Raw genomic sequence first — 10645 nt, 5'->3', positions numbered from 1 at the left:
TGGGCCAGACTACACTCAATCATAGGACCTACTGAAGAGATGAGTCTTCAATAAAGACTTAAAAGGTTGAGACCGAGTCTGCGTCTCTCACATGGGTAGGCAGACCATTCCATAAAAATGGAGCTCGATAGGAGAAAGCCCTGCCTCCAGCTGTTTGCTTAGAAATTCTAGGGACAATTAGGAGGCCTGCGTCTTGTGACCGTAGCATACGTGTAGGTATGTACGGCAGGACCAAATCGGAAAGATAGGTAGGAGCAAGCCCATGTAATGCTTTGTAGGTTAGCAGTAAAACCTTGAAATCAGCCCTTGCCTTAACAGGAAGCCAGTGTAGGGAGGCTAGCACTGGAGTAATATGATTTTAAGAAATGTGGTTCTAGTCACGATTCTAGCAGCCGTATTTAGCACTAACTGAAGTTTATTTAGTGCTTTATCCGGGTAGCCGGAAAGTAGAGCACTGCAGTAGTCCAACCTAGAAGTAACAAAGGCATTGATACATTTTTCAGCATTTTTTTAAAAACAGAACATTTCTGATCTTTGCAATGTTACGCAGATGGAAAAACGCTGTCCTTGAAACAATCTTGATATGTTCGTCAAAAGAGAGATAAGGGTCCAGAGTAACGCCGAGGTCCTTCACAGTTTTATTTGAGACGTCTGTACAACCATCATGATTAATTGCCAGATTCAACAGAAGATCTCTTTGTTTCTTGGGACCTAGAACAAGCATCTCTGTTATGTAGAACGTTTGCAGCCATCCACTTCCTTCTGTCTGAAACACAGGCTTCCAGCGAGGGCAATTTTGGGGCTTCTACAAGTTTCATTGAAATGTAGGGCTGTGTGTCATCCGCATAGCAGCGAAAGTTAACATTATGTTTTCTAATGACATCCCCAAGAGGTAAAATATATAGTGAAAACAATAGTGGTCCTAAAACGGAACCTTGAGGAACACAGACATTTACAGTTGATTTATCAGAGGAGAAACCATTCAAAGAGACAAACTGATATCTTTCCGACAGATAAGAACTAAACCAGGCCAGAACTTGTCCGTGTAGACCAATTTGGGTTTCCAATCTCTCCAAAAGAATGTGGTGATCGATGGTATCAAAAGCAGCACTAAGGTCTAGGAGCACGAGGACAGATGCAGAGCCTCGGTCTGACGCCATTAAAAGGTAATTTACCACCTTCACAAGTGCAGTCACAGTGCTATGATGGGATCTTAAACCAGACTGAAGCATTTCGTATACATTGTTTGTCTTCAGGAAGGCAGTGAGTTGCAGCTTTTTCACAGGAAACAGCTTTTTCACAGGAAGCAGCTCTTTCAGTAGTTTAGTTGGAATAGGGTCCAGTATGCAGCTTGAGGGTTTAGAGGCCATGATTATAATGGCATAATGGGGATTGTCCTTCCCTGTGAAAAGAATAACAGCTGGGGTTTACTTTCTCACTTTTAGATAATGTAATACAATCTTTAAACCCATCAGAAGTGTAGTGCTTACCTCCATGAAAATATTGGTCCATGTTATTAATGGCTGCATTGTCCCAATGTTGACCACTAGTTCCAACTTGTGATGAGAAGGTCTTGATGAAATCAGGTCAACATTTTGTTAGACATTTCAGAGATAGCATTAACAATTGTACATGAGACAGTGCTTCCAGATATTGAGGTATCTTCCTTCTGAGGTATGTAAAAAAAATCTGGTGTGTGAGTACTCACATGAAAGGTATCCATGATTCTAGATTAAGCCAATCATGTATGTGATTACCATCCTATGGGTCAGCAATGGAATGATTGCTACACAGCTTTCAGGCGACTTTATGTCTTGGGCCTGGATGAATCATTGAAATACAAGTAATATTGTGAATTTGTGATGCATAATTGCCATTGTAATTTGGAATATTCCATCAAAGTTATTTGTTTTGACAGTCAAAACAACTAACTCTTACGATTAATCACTTGACTTGAGTAACTTGAGTTGACGGAAATAGCAACTTTATATTCTGACCTAGACACTGACTTGTGCAATGCCTAATGCATAATCTATGCATGTTATTGGCTCATCATAGTATATAGCAGAGGGTCTCATAGTGCAAAAACAGCATTGGCCATTGGACTGCTCAGTCAAAACAACTCACTTTTACGATTAATCACTTGACTGGAGTAATTTGAGTTCGGACCTAAAACATTAAAAGTAGGGTATAGCTTGACGCATTTCCTTACCTTGGACAAGCTATCCAAAAGGCCTATCCAGTCGTGCCGAAGATACCTTTAGGCAGATAAAAGCGCGGTACGGGTTGAGACACGCTCGGTAACGTGAACCTGTAACACTGATATAAAAGCACGTTTTCATTTATAATTTACACTGTAGAATGACCTGCAAGCCAATCAGAATCTAGTTTTAAACAATACCGTGGGTTCCATGGAACGTCACAAACATAGTAGGCCACTTGCGTCACAGATTACAGTCACTGAACATGGGTTTAATAGCTATATTGGCTATATGTACAGTATATGCACATCGTATTGAATTGAGATTACATTTACTGCACCACTGTAATTATGTAGCCTAATCCTATGAGGATCATATGTGAATTGTCAGAATCAAGGCACATGAAAACATAATGAAATTGACTGCAGATTATAAAATTCACTGTGACACAATAAACGCACTGGGCATCAATGTTGTTTCAATTTCATTTCAATGAAATTACGTTGAACCAACGTGGAATAAAAGTTGAATTGATGTATGTACCCATTGGGAAGTGATCAATTTGAAATGATGGAATACATACAGTATTACAAAGAAAGAGATACAAAAATTGCTTCGAAAAAGTCTCATTTCCCTGGGCCACCGAACTGTAAAATGTATGTACGCATTAGTGTACATCGTTTGGATGAAAGCATCTGCTTTCAAATCTCTGACTCTCACACATATTTACAATCTCGCGATGATTATTTCTTGGCGCTTTCACGTTTGCGGGATTTTGTAAAGTAAATGATGCGCAGGAGAGCTCCATGAAATCAGCAACATTAACGGGTCCAAAGCAAAAAGCTTCCAATTAAAAGTCCATCGTTTACTTGAACACATCAAATTGTAGTATATTTCCCCGTTTCAAGATGAGTTCTGTTTCGTTTCTCTGATCTCTGAGAAGTAATTTAGGTTTTCAATATTCTTTATTAAATAATATCTGGAATAATAGTTTAATTTCCATTCCACTAGATGGCACTATCCCCTATGCTACTCCCTGTCAGGGGTCTGAGGATTCTGAAACAAAATAGTTTAGGCTCTTGAAACGCATCGGTACGTTGGTAGATGTGCTGTACATTGTTATAAACACGTATTACACTGCTATAGACTTCTTATCAATGTCGTTCACTGTTATAAACACATATTACATTATAAATGATGATCCTGTGTAGCGCATGCCGATCCCTCCAACAGGGTTGTGGGTTCGATTCCCGGGGCAACCCATACGTAAAATGTTCAAATGACTGTAAGTCGCTTTGGATGAAAGCATCTGCTAAATGGCATATATTATGATTACATTGTTTAAACAACAGGCCTACAATGTGAAAGTCTATTGCTTTTTCAAATGAATATTTCTGTTGGAACTTTACATCAGTTGGAAAGGCAGCACATGTATCTGTTTATGTTAGCCTTCCAATGAGCTTATCATATAAACTACAACGCGAGAAGTACGGTTTACTTCACTTTTAATCATGTCAGCACAGGTAACAGCCGTTTACAGTCTTTCTTTAGTTTTTCATTCTTACTCTTCCCAATCCACTTAAACTATATTTCTTTATTTCCCATGGGCTTCACTATAGTACCCCCTAGTGGCTGGAATACAAGTGTATTAAGCCCCTTACAACACCCCCCTGCAAAAACGAAATGTTGTCCCAAACATTTCACTGGCCTCAAAACAAACAGTAGTGGTAAGTACAGGTCATGAGAACAACAGAGAGAACTGGCCTAACAGCCATATAACTATCTAGACATGTCCAGTTATGGGAAAGACGCAACCCCCACTAAACATTATCACACTGTGATTAGTAAAGGTAAACGAGAAAATATATACGCATCAGAACATCTCTAGTTGGTATCCTGATAAGAGCTTGGCAGCCCTAAAGTGTTATAGGTTAGAATGTCTCTGGGCCTCCTCTGCCGGGCTGAACGGCGGGGCAAGGTCATGGGTGACCCCAATGAATCAGTGTCAAATCAAATCAAATCAAATTGATTTATATAGCCCTTCGTACATCAGCTGATATCTCAAAGTGCTGTACAGAAACCCAGCCTAAAACCCCAAACAGCAAGCAATGCAGGTGTAGAAGCACGGCGGCTAGGAAAAACTCCCTAGAAAGGCCAAAACCTAGGAAGAAACCTAGAGAGGAACCAGGCTATGAGGGGTGGCCAGTCCTCTTCTGGCTGTGCCGGGTGGAGATTATAACAGAACATGGCCAAGATGTTCAAATGTTCATAAATGACCAGCATGGTCAAATAATAATAATCACAGTAGTTATCGAGGGTGCAGCAAGTCAGCACCTCAGGAGTAAATGTCAGTTGGCTTTTTTAGCACGTCCGGTGAACAGGTCAGGGTTCCATAGCCGCAGGCAGAACAGTTGAAACTGGAGCAGCAGCAATAAAGCAGTGTCCACTTCATCATGAGATGATTGAGTCTCTGAGCCCTCAGCTGTTTCCATATTTCCCCTGTCCTCTGGGCTCTCTCTGAGAACTGGCTGGCACTCCTTCACAGTGAAGTTTCTATCAGTCTGGCCCCGTTCCTCACTATTATCTGATACTAGTTGTGTGCTACTCTGTCTGCTCTCTTCATCCCTACGTGGCCTATTGATGAATACTGGATAAGAATCCTCATCTGAGATCTCAGACTCAACGCTCTCCCCATTTTGCTGATTTTGCTGGGGTGGTTCCCTTCTCCACAGACCTCTATTGGGTGTTTCAACAGGTTCTTCAAATGGTAGGGAATTACATGACATGAGCATATTGTGATGCAGAACCCGGGCCCTGCCTGTACCCCTCTCGGGTTTGACCTCATTAGACAGGGCTGTCATCACCTTTCCTGGTTACCACCACATGTATTTGGTCCTCCCAGTGTGATCTTAGCTTTCCCGGCCCCCCACGTTCGGACATGTTCCTCACCAGTACACGATCCCCTGAGACCAGAACCAAACTTATTTTCTTCCGATCGTAGTAGGCTTTTCCCTTTGCTGTTGATTTCTCCATGTTTCTACTGGCGATGTCATAGGCTTCAGCCATCTGTTGCTGCCACTTCTTAGCATAATCCTGGTATGATTTCTCCTGTTCCTTTATCTGTAACCCAAAGACAAGGTCAACAGGTAGCAGTGGAGCCCTTCCAAATAGTAGGAAATACAGTGAGAACCCAGTAGCATCACTGGTGGTACAATTATATGCATGAATGACCTTGTTCAGATAATCACCCCAGTTGGCCTTTTTCTCTTCATCTAGTGTGCGCAACATTGACAACAGTGTACGGTTAAATCTCAGATTCTCCTGTGGATGATATGGAGAGGTTCTGGAATTGGCTATTCCCGTACAGTTCTGCAAGGCTCTGAATAACTGATTTTCAAACTCTCTTCCCTGATCATGATGGATATTTGACACAAAGCCAAACTTTGGGAAAAAATAATCGAAAAGCTTCAGTTTTCCCTGACTTATTTCTGGTGGGGTAGGCTTGTGCAAATTTTGTAAAGTTATCTAAAATAACTTAAATGTCCTCGTAGCCCCCTCTGCCTTTCTCCAAATGCACATAGTCAATTGAAATCATCTGGAAAGGAGGTGTAGCTCGTACATGTTGCATTGTGTTAGGATTTGTGTTTATTGCACTATAACCCAATGCTATATCACATGTGATATAATATTAGCAACTGTTAGCCTGGGTGCCTGGGTGTCTGTGTGTGTGTGCTGGAAGTAACAGTTAGCTCCAGATAAGTGTGCTGGGAAGCTGTGGTTAGCCTTGAGCGAGAACAGTGTGCTTTGTATGCAGGTGCAAATAGCTCAGACAATGTTACAGAGCTATCTGACATCAGTCTCTGGGGTGTGGGAGCGTAATCTACACAGCAACAGCGCCGGGACACCAAAGAGCGCAAAGAGGCTGGGACTAGCCTGAGCGCCGGCGATAGGCTGAGCAAAGTTTAAACCACGCTCAGCCTCTACGGTGATAGGCCAACAGACGGGTTGGAACTACGTCTGTCACCGTATAAGAACAGCTGTTTACTTACATCCTGCCAGTTCTCTGTTCTATCCTGCGAGGTGATACAGAGAACCCGTATATACGAAAATTGCATTTACCATTTATCGCTTGAGTTTAATAAAAATACTTAAAGTATATTCGGTGACTCTGAATCACATTTTGTCCTGATACCAGATTGAATTGACGCAAATCCCTTATAATTGGGGCCCTAGTTATTACACTGGGTTTCTTTTGTTTGATACACTTACACACTTTGGTGATAAAGTGTTCAATGTCATGTTGCATGCGCGGCCAATAAAAGCGTTCTCGTGCTAAGTTCAACACTCTTTCTGTTCCTAGATGGGCCATTTCAGTGTGTAAGTACTTGTTAATCAGTGTTCTATACTGACTTGGTACCACAACTTGTGTCCTTTTTGCTGTTCTCCTTTGTAATAATCCATCTGGTGAGACATGGAGCCTGTTCCACTCTTGCAGTAACTGTTTGACTTTGTATGACTCTTGTTGACATTCTGTTGGTTTAGGCTTAGTCCTTTGACTTTTCAGTTCCAAGATTCTCGATACAGCCGCATCCTTTAACTGAGCCTGCATGATATCGTGTAGAGACAGTCAGTCGGTCTGTGACTGTTCCCCCCCACCATGACAGCTCACCTTGCACTGATGGCCTTAGTGTGACCGTGGATATCCACGTCACACAGTCATTCTGTTGTGTCTGAACATTATTGAGTGTTGCTTTTACCATTTCAAGTGAGTGTTTCTCAGTGCATTCTTCCATGTAATGTTCAGCATGCAAAGGAGAGCGTGACAGAAAGTCTGCGTCAGTGTTTACCTTTCCAGGACGATACTTCAGTGTGAGATTAAAGTCAGACAGCTCTGCCACCCAGCAATGTGTAACGTTCGCCGTTAAGGGTAGACCAAGGCGCAGCGTGATTTGGGTTCATCATACTTTATTTAAATGTAAACCAGCGAAAAAAACAATAAACAACACAACGAACGAAAAGCTTCGTCGTGCAAAATACATGCAACCAAACAAAGACAAGATCCCACAACTGAAGGTGGGAAAAAGGGCTGCCTAAGTATGATCCCCAATCAGAGACAACAATAGACAGCTGCCTCTGATTGGGAACCATACTAGGCCAACAAAGAAAACATAGATATACAAAAACTAGAGTACCCACCCTAGTCACACCCTGACCTAACCAAAATATAGAGAATAAACAGGGATCTCTAAGGTCAGGGCGTGACACGATGACTGGTGGCATTCAGTCTTGCTGTAGTTAGTACATATGTCAAGGGGTTATTATCACTCTACACTGTCACAGAGGGAGCATAAAATAGGTAATCTCGTAACCGCTCAGTCAATGCCCATTTGAGGGCCAAGAATTTCAGTTCCCCTGAGCGAAGGTGATAGTTTCTCTCTGCTTGAGTCAGGGTGCGGGAGCCATATCCAATGACTCTCAGTTTGCCATTTTGTCATTGGTATAACACCCCTCCCAATCCCTCTTCGGAGGCATCAACATGCAGGATAAAAGGGTCCTTGAAATCTGGGTAAGCAAGCACAGGTAGATTAGTCAACAGACTCAGCAAATGTTCCAATGCTCTCTGGTGAGCATCCTCCCATATAACTTTCTGGTGGGGCAGAGCCTGTCCTGACTGCATAGCTACCTTGGTTCTTCGCTTCCCGGATGCTGGGGTCTTCGTCTTCACTGCTAGTAAGTCATAGAGATATTTAGCATGTTGTGAGAAGTTCTGTACATAACCCCTATAGTACCCTAGAAACCACAGTAGTTCTCAGCTCTCTCACGTTTGTTGGTGGTCTGTTTAACAGTTCTTGCACTGCTACAATTTCTTTAACATCCATTCTGTAACTAACGCTTGTTCTCCTCCTCGTCTGAGGAGGAGCAGGGATCGGACCAAAACGCAGCTTGTGGAGAATACATTCTTTATTTATTTTAAAGAAGACGAAACGACGAACACTGACAAACTATACAAAACAACAAACGACGTCAACAGACCTGAACATGAGAACTTACATATAACGAAGAACGCACGAACAGGTACAGACTAAACAAAACGAAACAGTCCCGTGTGGTACAAACACTGACACGGAAGACAATCACCCACCAACAAACGGTGTGAACAGCCTACCTTAATATAGTTCTCAATCAGAGGAAACGTCAAACACCTGCCCCTGATTGAGAACCACATAAGGCTAAATAACAATGAAACTAAACATAGAAACAAATAACATAGACTGCCCACCCAGCTCACGTCCTGACCAACTAAACAAAGCTAAACAAAGGAAAATAAGGTCAGGAACGTGACAGTACCCCCCCCCCCCCAAGATGCGGACTCTGGCCGCAAAACTGAATCTATAGGGGAGGGTCTGGGTGGGCATCTGTCCACGGTGGCGGCTCTGGCTCTGGACGTTTTCCCCACCCCACCATAGTCAATCCCCGCTTCCGTAGCCTCCTCCCAATGGCCACCCTCCAAATTAACCCACCTGGATAAAGGGGCAGCACCGGACTGAGGGGCAGCTCCGGACTGAGGGGCAGCTCCGGACTGAGGGGCAGCTCCGGACTGAGGGACAGCTCCGGACTGTCTAACGGCTCTGGCTGCTCATGGCTGGCTGACGGCTCTGGCTGCTCATGGCTGGCTGACGGCTCTGGCTGCTCATGGCTGGCTGACGGCTCTGGCTGCTCATGGCTGGCTGACGGCTCTGGCTGCTCATGGCTGGCTGACGGCTCTGGCTGCTCATGGCTGGCTGACGGCTCTGGCTGCTCATGGCTGGCGGACGGCTCTGGCTGCTCATGGCTGGCGGACGGCTCTGGCTGCTCATGGCTGGCGGACGGCTCTGGCTGCTCATGGCTGGCGGACGGCTCTGGCTGCTCCTGTCTGGCGGAAGGCTCTAGCGGCTCCTGTCTGGCGGAAGGCTCTAGCGGCTCCTGTCTGGCGGAAGGCTCTAGTGGCTCCTGTCTGGCGGACGGCTCTAGCGGCTCCTGTCTGGCGGACGGCTCTAGCGGCTCCTGACTGACGGACGGCTCTGAAGGCTCAGGACAGACGGGCGGCTTTGAAGGCTCAGGACAGACGGGCGGCTTTGAAGGCTCAGGACAGATGGGCGGCTTTGAAGGCTCAGGACAGACGGGCGGCTTTGAAGGCTCAGTACAGACGGGCAGCGCAGGCGGCGCTTGGCAGACGGACAGCTCAGACGGCGTTGGGCAGACGGCAGACTCTGGCCGGCTGAGGCGCACTGTAGGCCTGGTGCGTGGTGCCGGAACTGTAGGTACCGGGCTAAGGACACGCACCTTAAGGCTAGTGCGGGGAGCAGCAACAGGACACACAGGACTCTGGAGACGCACAGGAGGCTTGGTGCGTGGTGCCGGAACTGGTGGTACCGGGCTGGAGACACGCACCATAGGGCTAGTGCGTGGAGGAGGAACAGGGCTCTGGAGACGCACAGGAGGCTTGGTGCGTGGTGCCGGAACTGGTGGTACCGGGCTGGAGACACGCACCATAGGGCTAGTGCGTGGAGGAGGAACAGGGCTCTGGAGACGCACAGGAAGCCTGGTGCATGGTGTTGGCACTGGTGGTACTGGGCTGGGGCGGGGAGGTGGCGCCGGATATACCGGACCGTGCAGGCGTACTGGCTCCCTTGAGCACCGAGCCTGCCCAACCTTACCTGGTTGTATGCTCCCCGTAGCCCGACCAGTGCGGGGAGGTGGAATAACCCGCACTGGGCTGTGTTGGCGAACCGGGGACACCATGCGTAAGGCTGGTGCCGTGTATGCCGGCCCGAGGAGACGCACTGGAGACCAGACGCTTTGAGCCGGCTTCATGCCACCTGGCTCAATGCCCAATCTAGCCCTACCAGTGCGGGGAGGTGGAATAACCCGCACCGGGCTATGCACACGTACAGGAGACACCGTGCGCTTTACCACATAACACGGTGTCTGCCCGTACTCTCGCTCTCCACGGTAAGATCGGGAAGTGGGCGCAGGTCTCCTACCTGACTTCGCCACACTACCCTTTAGCCCCCCCCCCAAGACATTTTTGGGCTTGACTCACAGGCTTCCGTGCTAGCCGCGTACCTTCATAACGCCGGTTCCTCTCTCCGGTTGCCTCTGCTCTCCTAACTGCCTCCAGCTGTTCCCATGGGAGGCGATCTTTTCCAGCCAGGATCTCCTCCCATGTGTAGCAACCCTTGCCGTCCAAAACGTCCTCCCATGTCCATTCCTCCTTCGTGCGCTGCTGCTGCTTTCTCCACCGCTGCTTGGTCCTTGGTTGGTGGGTGATTCTGTAACAACAGCCCCAAAACATCACTGCTCTAGAGGAGATCTGCATGGAGGAATGGGCCAAAATACCAGCAACAGTGTGTGAAAACCTTGTGAAGACTTACAGAAAATGTTTGACCTCTGTCATTGCCAAC

The sequence above is a fragment of the Salvelinus namaycush genome, chromosome 27 (assembly GCF_016432855.1).
Source record: "Salvelinus namaycush isolate Seneca chromosome 27, SaNama_1.0, whole genome shotgun sequence".
NCBI lineage: Eukaryota > Metazoa > Chordata > Actinopteri > Salmoniformes > Salmonidae > Salvelinus > Salvelinus namaycush.
The sequence above is the reverse complement of the archived record's forward strand: the minus strand, read 5'-3'. Positions refer to the sequence as shown.